General features: G+C 42.8%; 1 protein-coding gene across 1 annotated transcript in view; it reads right to left on the bottom strand.

Annotated features, from left to right (window-relative positions):
- Nucleotides 1–11,696, bottom strand: part of IZUMO1R (IZUMO1 receptor, JUNO) — a 29,491-nt gene extending 17,795 nt beyond the window's left edge. Inside the window, exon 1 of the mRNA XM_033120556.1 lies at nucleotides 11,629–11,696. The gene's annotated coding sequence lies outside the window, so the exon portion shown is untranslated. The remainder of the gene's footprint in view (nucleotides 1–11,628) is intronic.
- Between the last annotated feature and the right edge of the window lie 4,316 nt (nucleotides 11,697–16,012).

Below are 16,012 nucleotides of genomic sequence, written 5' to 3'. Positions count from 1 at the left end.
AAAAAGGTAGAGGCCAGTCACCAACAAATTAATCTGAGTTTTGGTAGTTTGGGCTTACGATTTACAAGTTATGGATGAGCCTACCTCAGAAATCTACACGTCAAGGGACGTTGGGGAAGAAGTCGATTGTCAGGATGAATGTATGGAATGTTTCTATTGCTTCTATGGTTTCTCTAACACCCTGTACTTTTTCCAACGAGTATTTTCTTTCGGTGAGAGAGACGACGGAGAAGAGTGACATGAGATGGTTCAGGCATCAGGATCATTTCTGTCAGGCATTAATAATGTGAATCTTATTTGGAAATGTCTGCCACTTTAGCCTGTGGGTCCTGTGATTGACTTGCTGTCATTTTTTAAAAACCATAAGACATTAACAATTTTGAATTAAGACAGCATCCCACGTGGCAGAGGAAATTAAAGCCATGGCTTTGCTCATCTGTCTCCCTTATGGAATTGTTCTGCAAATCTGATTTCATTTTTAATTCAGGAATTTTAGAGGGCCTTTAGGTCTATAGACAAGGAGAGAGGGAAGCAAGACATCCTGGTCTGGTCAGTTATATCCTGCAGAGGAGAAAACAGGAGGATATGGACTTCTGGTGTGTTGTGTGTGTGTGTATGTGTGTATATAAAGAAAAAGAAGGAGAGAAGGTAAGGTGGTAGCGTAGGATGAATGATTTCATCTTGCTTATCTGTGTGTCTCTTGACTAAACCATAAACACATGGAAGGCAGGGATAGCTTTCTCTCAAGTGGAAATTGGCACTTAGGAGAGCAATCAGGGCTGTAGATACAGTTCTAGGAATCACTTGCAGAGATGTAGGAGCTGAAACTCAGAAGATAGTAAAAACCATAGGTGGGGAAAGAGTCAGAGAGAAGAAGACAAGGATGGGTCCTCGGCGAGCCATTCATTCAACAGAACTTTCCTGAGCATATTGTTACAGCAGCAAGAACAGCAGGTCTGGAGCAGACAGCCAGCCGTACCATGACTAGCACTGACCTTGGGAAAGCATCTTGAACTCTCTGTGCTTCAGTTTTCTCATCTATAAAATGGGTATAATATCAACATAGAGAATTTTTTCCCCACTATTTTTCAAATTATAGTTGACATTCGGTATTATTTTATATTAGTCAACAGAGAGAATTTAGAAGTAGATGCATGTAAAGAATTTAAAGCATACCTGGCACATTCCAAGGGCAACGTGTATTACTTGTTATTACCAAAAGGTTAGCTGCTCCTGTTGCAGTAGTTGTTATAAGGGCTGGGCACTGAGCTGGTTCTGTTAATACAGTCGTGAATTACATGCACCCTGACTTGTAGTGAGGAATCTGGTGGTGGAGACAAGCAAGCAGCCTGTTGCTGTACTGTGACCCGTGTTACAGTGGAGGCAAGTGCAGGGCTTTCTTTGGTTTATAAATTATGCATGAGCCTGCTTCAGGAATCTCAGGTCAAGGGATGGCAAGGAAGAACTCGATTATTAGAAATGAACGTATGGATTGTTTCTATTGCTTATCTGGATTCTCTAACACCCTGTACTTATTCCAAAGAGTATTTTCTCCTGGTGAGAGAGACTACGGACATGAGTGATCTGAGCAGATCATGCATCAGGAACATTTCCATCGGGCATTAATAATTTGAATTTTATTTGATTCAGAAGAGGGATGCCATCCAAATTATGGGGTCTTAAGAACTACTTCCTTTTTTCTTTTCTCTCGCCAGCGCTTTTGGCCACCCCCCCCCCCCCCCACACACACACACGCATACACACACACAAGCCTCTGCTGGATTTCCTTGGCAGAACTGAGGCTTAAAAAGGTTCATGACCTTGGGATCCCCCCTCCCCCGCAGGCTGCAAAAGGCCTTTGTCAGTGCTGGGAAACTCAAGGCTTCGCCTCCAAAGCTTCAAACTGCCTTGGCTGACCAAACTTGGAATTCAGTCTTGCTCAGAATGCATTCAATCTTTTCCTTGCCCTGGTTTCATTTCCTTTTATCCAAACTGCCTTTCTTGGTTTCCATAGAAATGAAGGCCTCTGGCTGGGACCATCCCTGTGGAAACTTTGAGGAGATTAACAAGCACCATTGGCATATTCTGTTTATTTCTCATTTGCTGGTTTGATTAAAAACTCACAATTCCAGCTTTTTATTTCCCTGGTATAAGGGAGGGGAAATTCATCACTTTCTCAGCAGGTTACAACAGGTTACATATAACATATACATCTGATTTGTAGCCAGTGCTTTATGGTTGTGTCAACATTATATTTGGAGTAAATACATATATATTTATACACATATATATTAATTTCCATAAACGCTATTACCGATGAAAATGGCTGACTCTCATTGTTCCCTTTTTACCTGATGGGATCCTGAAAAACAGGACAGGATGCTATCTCTGTTTCAATCAGAGTAGATGGTCAGGCTGGTTCTGCGTGGCCTTAATACTGTTCTAGGTCATACACTGCCCTGCCTTCTTGTCTGGGTACCCGAAACTGCCAAATCCCCCAAGATAGGGAGAAGTCGGCAGGCAATTTTAGAGGCTGGGAGGGAAGTGTGTGACAGGCAGACTTTACTTATATGGCACCTGGACTAACCTCAGCAAGCTCAGAGGTGCGACCTAAGCCTGTGAGACTATTAGGTAGGCTAGAATGAGAGCATTTTTGTGTCGTGCCTTTTACTTCTGCCAGTATTTTTCAAACCAAGTTTATTGAGGTATAACTTACACGCAGTCAAGTTCATCATTTGTATCTACAGTTTGGTGAATTTTGACACTGACTGTCTTGCAGTCATCACGTAATTAAGATGTATAACAGTTCCATACCCACCCCCCAATTCTCTCGTGCCCCTTGTTGTCCACCCTCCTGCCAGGGCCTCTGGCATTCACTGACCTGTTTTCTGTCCTTTTAGTTTTGTCCTTTGCAAACGTCATATATAATTGTAATGGCGAGCGGGAAAAAGAAACGTAAAAAAATTCTTGGCTAGGCATAGATGGTGTTTCTTAACTGTTTATTATGGTTTTTGGAGCAAAAAGTTGCTAGAGGCCGCCAAGGCCTATAGCACTTTGAAAGACAATTATTAGGTTGTTCCCGGGCTTTGTTAGATACTGAAGCTTTAACCTTGAACTATAAATTATTCATGTTGTTGGCAGTTTTATCAGTTGTACTGGAATGCTACTTGAGTATATACTACAAGTGGCAATGATGACCTGTTACCAATGAATGCTCATTTTGAGGCCGAATTGTAGGGAAGATGTTAAGAAAATTTGCCTTCATTTGGCTGATGTTAGCTTTTTTTGTCTGTTTGTCTACTTCCCTCACGTGGGGCGATGTTAGTCTCCCCCATGAGAGGTGGATGGTCAGATTGAAGTTTGTTTTTATTCCCTCACATGAGAGACTGCACATGAGGTATTCGTTAGCTTGGGGTTGAGAAAATTTCTCCCTGGTCTCGTTCCCAGCAGGAGATATAGGAGGATGTTGCATTCTGTCTGTTTTGCCCACATCAGCAGATGAGGTGGAGAAGTAACTAAGTTATATGAGAGTGACATGACAGGCACGTTACTGGGCTTTGGAAGGCCTTGGGCCGATGGTCCCAGGCGAGAACAGTAAGTGTTGTTGTTGTTTGGAATGAACTGGCCCTTCAGCCAGATAAGCAATATTTTTGTCACAGTAGCTGCTGGACCCTCCCGGAACTGGCCATTCCCTAGGGGGGAGGCAGGAACAAGAAGCTTGGCTCTAAGGTACATCTGAGAAAATATATAAGACAGATCTCAGTTGGCAATGAAAAAAGATTTCGTCTTTTGTCATTGGTGATTTTTCATCATTCTAACATTTTGGAAACTTCTAGCAACGTGCAGCTGACAACACCAGGGGCTGTCCTGTCTTCCAGCCACTGACCTGGTGAGGTCTGGCTGGTTCCCGGCCTCTCCAGTGTTGTTCCCCACAGTTAGCATTCTTGAGGATTTGTTTGCATCTTGAAAACTTGTATGCAGCTTACAGCTTACAATATCAGGAGACGCCTTAACTTCCAGCAACAACAACAACTGCAACAGCAGTAACATTCTTGGGAACTAGCAAGCAGCAGTGGGAGATGCCTCAGCTTTCCCAGCTGCAGACCTGGCAAGGTGTTGATTCCTGATCCTCCCACTGTTGTTTTTCCTACGATTTGGTGAGCTTTTGGCATTTACTATAATAATTGCTATCCTATAGAGTTTATTACTGCTTTTAGATAGTCCTGATTAATGTTATTGGTGTATTTAGCCAAGTGATTTTTGATCAATAGTAAACATATGTTGGGATCTCTTAAACCTGTATGTATGTGCATTCCTTTGAAATGACATTGTTATCCATGTATATAGTTTAGTCTTCGCCACCTTTAATTTCTATCATTAACCCATTCCATTATTAGTCCATCATTAGCACATTCCTTTGTCTTTTGCTATTGCAGATTGCTAAATAAATTGATTAGATATTGTTAAATAAATTAATTAGCCCCTCTCTAGTGTGTCCCTCCCTTTTCTTTTCCCTGCTCATCATTACAATAATGTAGCCTTTTGAATCTGGCTGCTTTCCCTTAGCATAAGGCATTTGTGATTCGTCCAGGTTGGTGCATATCTCTAATTCTTATAATAGTTCTTCAAGGTAGGAGTTATCTTAATTTCATAGATGAGGTTCCCAAGGCTCAAAAGCAGTCATGTTGCTGTTGGGGAAGAAAGACATCCCCTCTACTCTCCTAATATGTCTATGAGATAAACTGACAAAGGCATAGTAACCAGAGAACAGGCATACACATTTATTCATTTTTAATATTCCATGTACAGGGGCATCACACATACAAAAGTGAATACCTTCAAAAGGGGTGAGATTTGAGAGCTTATATGCCATTTTAATAGGGGAGGCAGGTGTAGGCAAACTTAGGAGAAAGTAAATAGTTTTAGGGAAGATGAATGGGCTCTTAGAAGAATAGATGAGACAGATTATAGTTTGTGACAAAGTATGCCTGTGTGGTGTTGACTTCTAGTCTTCTCTCCTCTGATAAGAGTCAGTCTTCTCTGGGTGATGAAACCCCAGGGGAGGAATTTATGACAATTGAGTTCCTTTTAGAGGATCTGTCTTTGGGCAGATGAGGGGAGTTCAGAGAAAGTCTCTCGGCATTTGCTGTTTTTCAAGTGCCTTCAGCTTAAAATAATTCATATACCAAAGTGGCACATTGTGGGGTAGCATCTCCTGAACTCCTTCAATGCACTCAGTCTCACCCAAGCTCATACAGGTGAATCCATGTGCTTCCAAAGTGCACACTCTCTTCACTATCCCTCCTGCAAAGATGACCCTGGCCATGCAGGCTGCAGCTCTCCCCGCCCTCACCTGCTAAGGGAGGGCAAGACGTGAGGGAAGATTCTAGGATAAAGGCCATCCATCTGAGGGAAGAGACAGCCCCTCTTCCAACTTCCCTCCCTCCGTGAGCCTTTCGGGGTGTCAGGATGTTTGAATTCCCTGTAACAGAATGTGGTGAGTCTCTCAACCGGCGCCTTGGAGACGGTCTTCTGTGAATATGTCTGTATATCCCACTTACTTTTGTATTGCAAAACTGCTATTCTGGAAGAAGGCGTTCCAGGGAAAGAGTTGGAGTGGGCAACTGAGTAAATCACAATGGGCAGAGCAGATCCTCTGACTACGAGAAGAACAGAAGCATGTACTAGGGATACTGTGCTTCACTTTCTTTTTAACTCGTGTTTAAAAAAATGGATCTGAACCAATTCCATCTGTGTGTTCATTATCTATTGCTGCATAAAAAATTACCTCAAAAGTTAGCAGTATGAAACAGTAGGTATTTGTGATCTCATGGTTTGTGTGGACCAGGAATCTAGACACGGCTTAGCTGGGTGGTTCAGGATCTCTCACAAGGCTGCGATCAATATATTAGCAGGGGCTGTAGTCTCACCTCAGGACTTGAATGGGGGAGGATCATCTTTCAAGTTCATTGGCTGTTGCCAGGCCTTGGGTCCTTACTGGCTCTGGGTCAGAAGCATCAGTTCCTTGCCATATGGGCTCCCCATAGAGTAAGCTCACATCACAGCAACGGTTCTCACCCAGAATGAGCAAGCGATAGCAAGAGGACAAGAGAATATCTCAAAAACCACAGTCTTTTTGACACCTAATCTCAGAAGTGACAACCCATCACGTCTGCCATGTCTGTTACCAGTGAGTCCCTAGGTCCCGCCCACTCTCCCCTGGAGGGCATGGTACAGGGTCCTAGCGGCTTCCTGATACAAGGTATAATTTTATTACAGTAAAGTGCATGGATCTTAAAGAATTAAGTCAACAAGTTTTGACAACTGGATGCACCATCTAGACACTGTCCTGATAACCCTTTCCAGTTAATTTACCTCATCACTACCACCTTCACACACCCACAGAGTCCCACCAACCACTTTCTTATTTCTATCACCGTATATTCTTTTTGCCTGTTTGTAGGAACAATGGAGCCCTCAATCGGTTGCTGTTGGCGCGGGGAAGCTGTAGGTGGGGTAACTAGAAGCAGAGCACCCTATGTGATTGGGTAGGGGAACATGCTTAACTTTCTCTGGTTGATCCTAAGTTGGAAGTGAGGACAAACGTAGGGCAGCTGTAAGTTATTGATAAGTTCTGACCATTTGGGACCTGTTACTACAGAGGTTGTGGTTTGATTTCACGGACTGGCTGATGCAGACTGTGGTTTGGCTTCCTAGGCTGGTTGCTACAGGTTGCGGGTCAGAGTTCCGTTTTAATAGAGTCTGGCCATTTTTCCCTTTGGCGATTCAGTTTTCAGTTGCCTTCAAAGAGGTGAGGAGAGATCTCCTGGGTAAATCTGTCCTATTCATCCATCGGCGGTATGGGAGGGAAAACAGCAAGGGATGAAGGCTTCATTTACACGTAAAGCCAACGTGAACATCTATCTGATGTGCTGCAGGGAAACCTACAGGACAGAGAGAACCTGGCCAAAGCTGAGGGGAAAACAACCACCCTGCCAGGGAGGACGATTGCTGGCCATTTTGAGACACCTGGAGATGAAAGGATGACTATTTAAGTCAGCCAGAAACCTGCCTTCCTTCTTTAGAGGGGACAACCTGGGTGGGTTGGGGCAGGGCTGGGCCTTGGTCTGAAAAGATTAGGAAGAAGCTCTCACAGGGCCTGAGAACCCACCAGCACTAGTAGCCTTAGTGCCAATTTGGATTTCCCATGTCTCAGAGACTGAATAGCCATTCTGGGCAGGATAAATTCTTGGGGATATTTTAAAATGTAAGGCAGGAACCACAGCTCCAGAGTACTTGTTTCCAGAGAAATCAAAGAAATGGAGACATGGGGAGAACAGGCTGCCTGAAGGGATCCCAAAGTAGAGAAGGCAGTTCAACAGAAGAATCTTCCCATGGGCCTTTTCAAGACTCCACGTCATGTGTGGTATTGTGGGGAAAAGGGCCCCTGGGTTCTGCTCCTCATTTACCTATATAAATGTTAACGCTACAGAAACTTGAAAAATTCTGACAGAATATACAAGAGAACATTCTGCTTCTGTAGAATTATCCTGGGGTGGCACAGAAGGAACCATAACCATCTTCATCTTTCTAGGGTGTTCCATCTAAATCTTGGTCTGCCAGCATTTCACTCAGGCCTGCCTTTAAGATTTTTTTTTTCTCTCCAAAATCTGCTTGGAAATTCAATTATACTTTCAGTCTCTTACATTGGTGCTCCAAGAAAAAACTTGGCTCATTAAACTTGCTATTCAAAACATAGAGATGTTACTGCTTTCTCAAGCAACAGATTGCTTTAAAAGCCTCATTTTCTTCATGAAGCAGTTTCTTTTTTATTTTCACATAGATGATCCACCGCCACTGATATTCGTGTCATGATTTAAAATCCAGAAATTATACATTCTTTTCTGCCTATGTGCTTTCTCTTTATTTGTTTTACAGAACTGCACTTCAAATTCTGTATCTATTATCACTTCTACTTCTGAAATCCAGTCTCGGGTGGAATGGAGCCCAGCAGGGCCCTTCAGACTTTTTCTTTTGCATGGAGAAAATGGAGGTCAGCCGGCCAAACCAGCATTCTCTACTCTCACCACCTTCAGGCTTATCTCCATCTTCTTCCTCTTACCTTCCCTCCCTCCTTTCCTTCTGGTCCTTCCTTCCATTCTTCCCTCCCTCCCTCCATCCCTGCCCTATTTCATTCCATTTTCCTTTTGTCCCATCCTTTGCCTTATATCTGTTTCTCAAGCATCTAAGTTGTGCCAGGCATCATGATAGGCACATGATAAGGGAAGAAGACCAACATGTGGGAAAATAAACAAACAAGAAGATTACCTTAATGATGTAGGTAGGTACAAAATGCAGCAGAAGTCCAAGATACAGGCACACCTGAGGCTACCTTGAGGGATCAGGGAAGGCTTCACTGAAGAGGTGCCCTTTAGGCTGAGCCTTGAAGGATGAGCAAGAGTTTGCAAGTGGATACATGGTGCCCAAAGCAGAGGAGATGGCACCTGCCAAGACACAGGGGCCTAAGAAGACTTGGTGTTTGGGGGACCCACAAGTGGTTCCATGTTGCTAAAGCATGAAATGCTAAAATAGGTGGCAAGAAGTGGGGTGTAGGGAATCCATCCTATCATGAAATGTCCTAGAAGCAATGCCGAAGAGTTTCAAGTTTTATTTTATGGGTAAAGACAGCTACTGAAGAATTTTGAGCGCAGGAGTTGCATAAATCAGTTCTGCATGCTGGAAATATTACCAATAATGAAGAAGGTGAATTAAAAGAGTACACTGTGAGCAAGGGAATACGTGGGAGGCTAACGCAATACTCAGAAAAGAAATGAGAGCCTCAATTACGGTGATGGCGGGGCAGTGGAGAGAAGGGGGTAAAATCAATAGACCTGGAGATTGAGTGGCTACGACAGGTAAGCCTTAACTACCTGGAGAAATGCTGAAGAAGGATGGAGAATTCATTCAGTATTGGACATGTGGGGTTTGAAGAACCACAATCCAGCCAATCTCTAATCCATTCCGTCTGTAGCCCAAACTATTCATCCTAATGGACACATCTGATCAGGTTATTCAAAAAATATTTCAGGGTTCTTTTTCTGACCCCAATCTACCTTTTCCACCACTTTCTACCATGAATTCATACCTTGGACCCACCTTGGAGTTCATTCTTGCCCAAACATGCTAATGAGCTCGCAGGCAGCTGTGCTTTTGTTTATGAGGTTGCTGGTGCCTGAACACGTTTCCTGTCTTCTACTTTGTCGCTGGAACACTACTCATCCTTTAGAACGTAGCACAAATGTCGGTGAAGCCATCTTTAATACCCCTCTCAACAAACATGGATTGAAGGAACCATTTATTTCTTTATATCAGATTTTTCATATCTATATTTTAACACTCAACATAATCTGACTTGAACACTCTACTGTCTTTGTATCTTTTCTGAAAATCAAAAATTATTCCAAATAAAAAGTTTATTTTTAAAAAGTGCCATAAATATTCTGATATGCCCCTAAGGTGGAGGAGAACCACAGTCCTAGGGTATCAGAACAGTCAGATTGGACCCAAACAGATCTGAACATTAGTCCTGCAAAGACTTTTAAAGGACCTTTAGACATTTACTTAAAGTCTCGAAACATCTATTTCCTTATCTTTAAAAGGGGAATGATACAGCTCTAGGGTTGTTATGGGAATGAATTGGGATGGCAAAAATCTAAAATGTTTGCCCCATGCCTGGGATATAGTAAGTGCTCAATAAATGATGATGAAGATGATGATGATAACAATAATTAATAATATAATTAATATATCATTAATTATTGTTATTAATTATTATTATTATTTTATTATTATTAGCTATTCTTGGAAGCCCCAAACAGTAAAGCTAATCCATCTTCCACAATCCAGCTGATTAAGATGTTTATATGGAATCTCTAAAAACTGAAGAGGTAAGGATAAGGCATTGTAAAAAAGAAAAAAGCAAAAGCCCTATACATCATGTGAGATAACATGACAAAGCCCCCAGCACAGTGCCTGCAACACAGAAGGGGCTCCATAAAGGTTTTTTAAATCTGCAGATGGAAATTGTGAGGTTGATCAGAAGGCAAGACCCTAAAGGACCACGTGCTTGCAAGGCAAAACCCAGCCAAACTGTGAAATGTTTCATCAGCTTCTTCGCGGCTTCATCTCTACTCCCTTAGGTGAAGGCAGGATTTCACCTGGCAGAGAGCCTGTGGGCAGCCCAACTCCTTGGTTCTATTACTATACAGCCCCTCCTGTCCCGAGAGAAACATCAGTCCTTCAAGGTCTAACAGGAGTCCGACCAGTTCCAGGGAGCCTGCCCTTTCTAACTCCAGGGTTCTTTAATACTTTCCTTCTCAGGAAAGCCCCTATAAGTATCAGAATAGAACTAACAACCAGTGAATGTGGAAGCCCATTAAAGACACAGATAAATGATCAGGCAGGTGAGTGGTGGCACCTCTAAGGCAGAGGTTCTCAGTCTTGACTTCATATTGGAATCATCAAGGCAGCTCTGAAAAATCCCAACACCCAGACCCAACCCCATTAAATCAAACCCACTAAATCAGAATCTTGAGGGATAGTGACCAGACATCAGTATTTTTTAAAAGCTCCCCCCAGCATCTTTTAGGTGCAGGCAAGGTTAAGAGTCACTGACCTGAGGGCGTCCCTGGGCCAGTTGCCCAACAGAATACGAACAGGCGATCCTGAGCTTCCGCCTGAGTACCCATCTCCTCTCTCCCAGCTGATGTCCACTGTGTCTCTCCACCCTCACCTCAATGCTGGCCATACTCCCATTCAGCTGTTGGGGTTTATCCATCCCAATATCTGGTAACTGAGCTGATTTTACCCTGTAATCCTAGCCTTACCTTTCAGGTTGGCCATGACTCTCACCCCCACTCACTCTAGCCATGACCTTCAGGCTCCATCAAGCTTGGAGAAGCAAATAGACTCACCTAGCTTTGTATGCTACCTTTTATGATTCTCAAATTACTTCTAGAAAGTCTCACTTTCTTAAAGAGACTTTAAACTCCTCAAAATCAGAGTCCTATCTCCAGGAGGGACTAGCATACAGTGGAGCATACTGTAGACAGAACCTTATTCTCTTTATTTGTAAAATGGGAATGTTTATGAAATTATCTGCGAAATGACGATATCTACAAAATTTGTAGATATGCAAATTATAGCCTATTTGAAAGGAGATGTTTGAGATGACACAGAAAAGGTGCCCAGAATGATCTGAAACACACAAGTGCCCCATAAGTGGTGGCTATTGTTGCATCAGTAATAGGTCATGTGACTTCCAGACCAGTGCTTCTTCTGTGTCTTAGCAAGTGACCAGTGACCAAGAGACTTCATACTCTTAAAGTTGTAATGTGGAAGTGCTAAGTGATTGGCTTCACTGATTGGCTGCTAATTGCAGTCTCAGCTCAGGAAATGAACATTTTGCCCAGTGAGTTTCGCAAAGCCATTCATCATGAGAATTTTATGTCAAAATGACCTACCAGAAAACAATAATGCCTGAGTCATTCAGAGTACTAATGGTATGACACAGGGACTCCATCAGCCATATCAGCATGCCTGGGAACGTCATGTCAGGCTAATGCTTACCTTGCTCTGTGAAAGACGACGGGCTGGGGTCAGCTCTTTCTCCTCTCCATTCTGCCTGGCTCTTCTGAGAAGACTGTGAAGACCTGCTGTTCTGGACAGTGTGCCATGTGGGCAGCTTTGCTTTGTCACTCAGCAGGAGAAAGAATACACGCTTTGTGTTTTGTCATCAAAGGAAACGACTCTCTGATGTTGCAGTGTTGCCAGAGAGAATGCAGAACTTTCCAAATCCAGCCTCAGTTCAGTTTCTTCTGTTAAGAAGAATGAATAGTTATCAGGTTGGAAAGAGTAAAGTCGTATTAGCCTGAAGGTATAGAGATCCAGGAGAAACAAACATCATAAGAAAGTTCAGAATTCATCGATGTGACTGCGAGACCTCCCCTGGTAGAATATTTTCTATTGTGCTGGGAGAGGTTGCAATTGATATTTTGGAACGTTTGTTGGTGCCTCAGGGAAAGTGGGTGGAAGAGGAGTTCAACACAAAGAAGGCCAGGGTTATCCCATCTATTTTACTTAAGGACACTAGATGCTGTAATAGCTAAACCCTGCAGTCTCAGTGGCTTAACACAATACAGGGTTACCTGTCTCTGTGGCACAGTCTGGTCTGGGTGGCATGGCCCAGCAGCCTTTCACATAAACCTACAGGAACCCAGGCTCTTTCCATTCTGTGGTTCTACTCTCCTCATGGAGGTCAGACTTTTTCCCATTCAACTCGTAGATGGGGACAGAGACTATGAGAAAGGTACCTCTGCTTCTTATCTGCTTCTGCCAAGAAATTACACACATCACTTCTGGCCATATTTCGGTGGCCAGAGCCTAGTCACATGGCGACACCTGATAGTCTAGCTTTGTGCCCAGGAGGAAAGGGAAATGGGTTTGATGTGACAAAGCAGCAAACTGAAAACATAAAGTTAACTGAAATAGAAATGTCAGACCACAGTACCAGAGCAAATCTTGTTCCTCCTGAACTACTGGTTTTGTTTTGTTTGAAGACTCTGAATCTTATTGCTGATTCTTTGGCCACTACAATGTGATTTACAATGTGCTTCTATATATAATCTTTTTCTTCTGGCCTTTTATTTCAGTTCTACATTTATTTCTTCCTTTCTCAGATTTTTTAAATCAATTTTGTGGAGTTGGATTTGTGTATAAAGCAGATGCTTTTGGGCTCCTGTTTTTGGGGTGAAGCCAAATCAAGATTCAAAGTTTGGTTGTTTGCTAAGGATTTTATGAATTTGTTCTGGGCTCTTCTGGGATCTAGTTTCATGAATTAATAGGAAGAGTGTTTGCTTTTTTGTGTGTTTGGAAGGAGAACAGGGAAATGAAGGCAGGGGAGCTGTGTGCTCTGGTGCGTGAGGAGACAATCAGAAATGATGCCCACAGAAGGAGTGGTCCTAGCCCAGATGTGAGCCTCTGCACAAATGCTTAGGACCTCAGGCTGCAGGGGTTGGCTCAGGACAAACTTTGTAAAACGAGGCAGTATGGTGACAAAGTGCAACCAGATGGAGAGCAAGGGCCTAAGTCCCTTCCACGGCCACAAACCACAGTGCAGCGTTGCCATGGAAATGCAGTGAGCCTACTAGCAGAGAGTATGCTCAGGGTGTCACCAGCCACAGAGGTGGTGAGGTGTGGCCCCATGTAAGCAAAGGCACAAAAGTGTGAATCTGGTCTTTCCTCCCAGTGGGAGAATCTCTCCTAAGGAGCTCCTGAGTTTGTTATTTTTTGGTGTGATTTTCAAAAGGCACTGAGGTTCCCCATAAACAGGTAGAGAGAGATCGCCACTATAATTAACAGATTAAGGCTGGAGTGGATATGACATTCTTCATACTTTCAAGTTGGTGAGAGGCTTGGGAAATCCCAGTTTCATTTATTTTTGTAAGTCACTTTGAACATTTTGTAAATGAGATCAGGTTTGTCATGAGTTTATGTCTCCCCCAGAAAGATATGTTGAAGTCCTTACCCTTGGTACTTGTGAAATGTGACCTTATTTGGACACAAGGTCTTTGCAGATGTCATCAAATTAGGGTGAAGTCATCAGAGAGATCCCTAATCCAATATGACTGGTGTCCTTATAAGAAGAGGAAAAGAAACAAACAGACACAAGGAAAAAGAAAGCAGAGGTTGGAGTGATATATCTACTAGCCCAGGAACACCAAGGATTGCCAGCAATCACCATAAACTAGGCAGAAGAAAGAAAGGATCCTTCCCTAGAGCCTTCAGAGAAAGAATAGTCCTGGCAACACCTTGACCTTGGACTACTGTCCTCTACAACTGTGAGAAGATACATTTCTGTTTTAAGATGTGCAGTTTGTGGTCATTTGTGATAGCAGCCCTAAAAAACCAGTGCGAAGCTGTTAATAATTATTAAAATGAGAAAGTAGAAGCACAGCAGGCATAAATGTCTGGCATTTCTGTTTGACAAATACTTTTGCATCTCTGCCTTCTCTTGTGATCAGTAAAGAATAGAGGAAGTGACCAAAGAAGCCCCTTAATCCTTCAGAATTAAAAGCGTGGTCTCCACTCAGACAAAGCAATGCCAATTAATCATTCAGCCACTGTAGCCAATTTCCCCATGAAGGAATTAAAAAAAAAATAATAAAAATACTGCCCAGACAAGCTCCTTTCCAAATTGAAAATGAGTGCTTATATTTTATTCCTTTGTAGTCTGGCATAATATCTTTGCCCTAGTTTATCTACTGCATTTCAAATATTGGAGTGGGCAAAGGGCATTCAGGAACATTCTGGGGAAAGCAAAATACTTCTGTAAGACCAGCAGCTGAGAATGAGAGTATCTTACTCCTTCCTGTACCACCAACTTTGCAGCACCTGACGTGGTATAGATGCTCGATAATTATGATTAATTTATCTGTACCTGTTTTTCTCCTACTAGAAGCAGGAACAGTGTTTTATTTGTAGCCAGCTCTGGTAGCTATTGTTTTAATCTCTCTAATGTGCTTTCCTTACACCTCTCTGGTAAGGGGGGTCCCCTTCCTTTGGGGACCTCTTCCTACTCCACATGGTCCTGGTGGGCTTTCACTTATGATGATTTCTCCCATTCAGTGGGGTGGACATGTGACCCAGACAGAATATGATGTCCCTTCAAAGCCATGCATTAGTCCAACGGTGAGCACGTGATTCAAGGTCAACTATCAGAGTCCTTCATAAAATTCTCTGAATTGGAGGGGGTAGGGTAACCATTTTTCTTGGATTCTGCGATGAAAGAATGTGGCTTTTGATCTACAGTAGACCTCTTCTCTGATACCAAGTAAATCTGTCTTCAGAAAAAAGAATGATGCCAAGACACAAGGACAGTCAGAGACAAGCAGTGCTGCACAGAGTGAGGAGACTTGAGTCCCCTACTGGACTCACCCTTCTGGGTGAGACCTTAGCTCTGATACTTCCTCCTTTGGTTATGTAACCTCTCCTGTCCACCGGCAAGCTATGTAATCCAATAAGTCCTGCTATTTTATTAAGCTAGTTTGAGCTGGATTTCTGTTGCTTACTACCCAAAGAATCCTGAAGTATGCACACACGGTTATATACTCAATGCCCATTGCAAATATTAATAATAGAAAGCATTTATATGTGCTTGTAATGTACCAGGCCTTGTTGAAAAACTTCATGTATATTAATCCATTCAAAAGTAACACCATGAGGTAAATACAGATGGTCCCCAACTTAAGACGGTTCGGCTTAGAAGTTTTCGACTTTGCGATGGTTTGAAAGTGATACACATTCAGTAGAAACTTCGAATTTCGCTCTTTCCCCTGGATAGTGATGTGCAGTGTGGTGCTCTGTCACAGGGTTGGGCAGTGGTGGCAAGCCACAGCTCCCAGTCAGACACGCCACCACAAGTGTAAATAACCGGTGCTCTGCAGCGTAGTATTAAACGCGTTTTCGACTTATGGTATTTTCTTTTATTTTTTTATTTTTTTCATTTTTCTGGGACTTATGGTATTTTCAACTTATAAGATAGGTTTCTTGGGTTGTGACCTCATTGTAAGTCGAGAAGCATCTGTACTTCTATCAAGTACTATCTGTACTTCTCACAAGTCCTAGTCCAGCCGTGCGCATTCAGCTAGCATTGCATCTACAACGCCTTTTAACCTGACTTACGGATTGTGAAACAGACGTAGGGTTAATGAAGAGGACGGATGTTATCGAATTTGACTTTATGACATTTCTGGTGGCCATTTGGAAACCATTTGGAAACATTTCTGTTTCCATTGAGTGAGAGGTAGCTCCTGTTCCTCTCTGTTTCATATGAACAATCTCCATAAACCCTCATACAGAAGGTACTAGAATTCCAAGGCAATTGAATGTTCAGAGAGGTGTATCTGCCCAGCAACCTGAAGATAAGAGTACATGAACTAAATTGTCTTCCCAT

Source organism: Rhinolophus ferrumequinum, chromosome 11 (assembly GCF_004115265.2).
Source record: "Rhinolophus ferrumequinum isolate MPI-CBG mRhiFer1 chromosome 11, mRhiFer1_v1.p, whole genome shotgun sequence".
NCBI classification, from domain to species: Eukaryota; Metazoa; Chordata; class Mammalia; order Chiroptera; family Rhinolophidae; genus Rhinolophus; species Rhinolophus ferrumequinum.
This window is presented reverse-complemented; position numbering and strand designations above follow the sequence as displayed.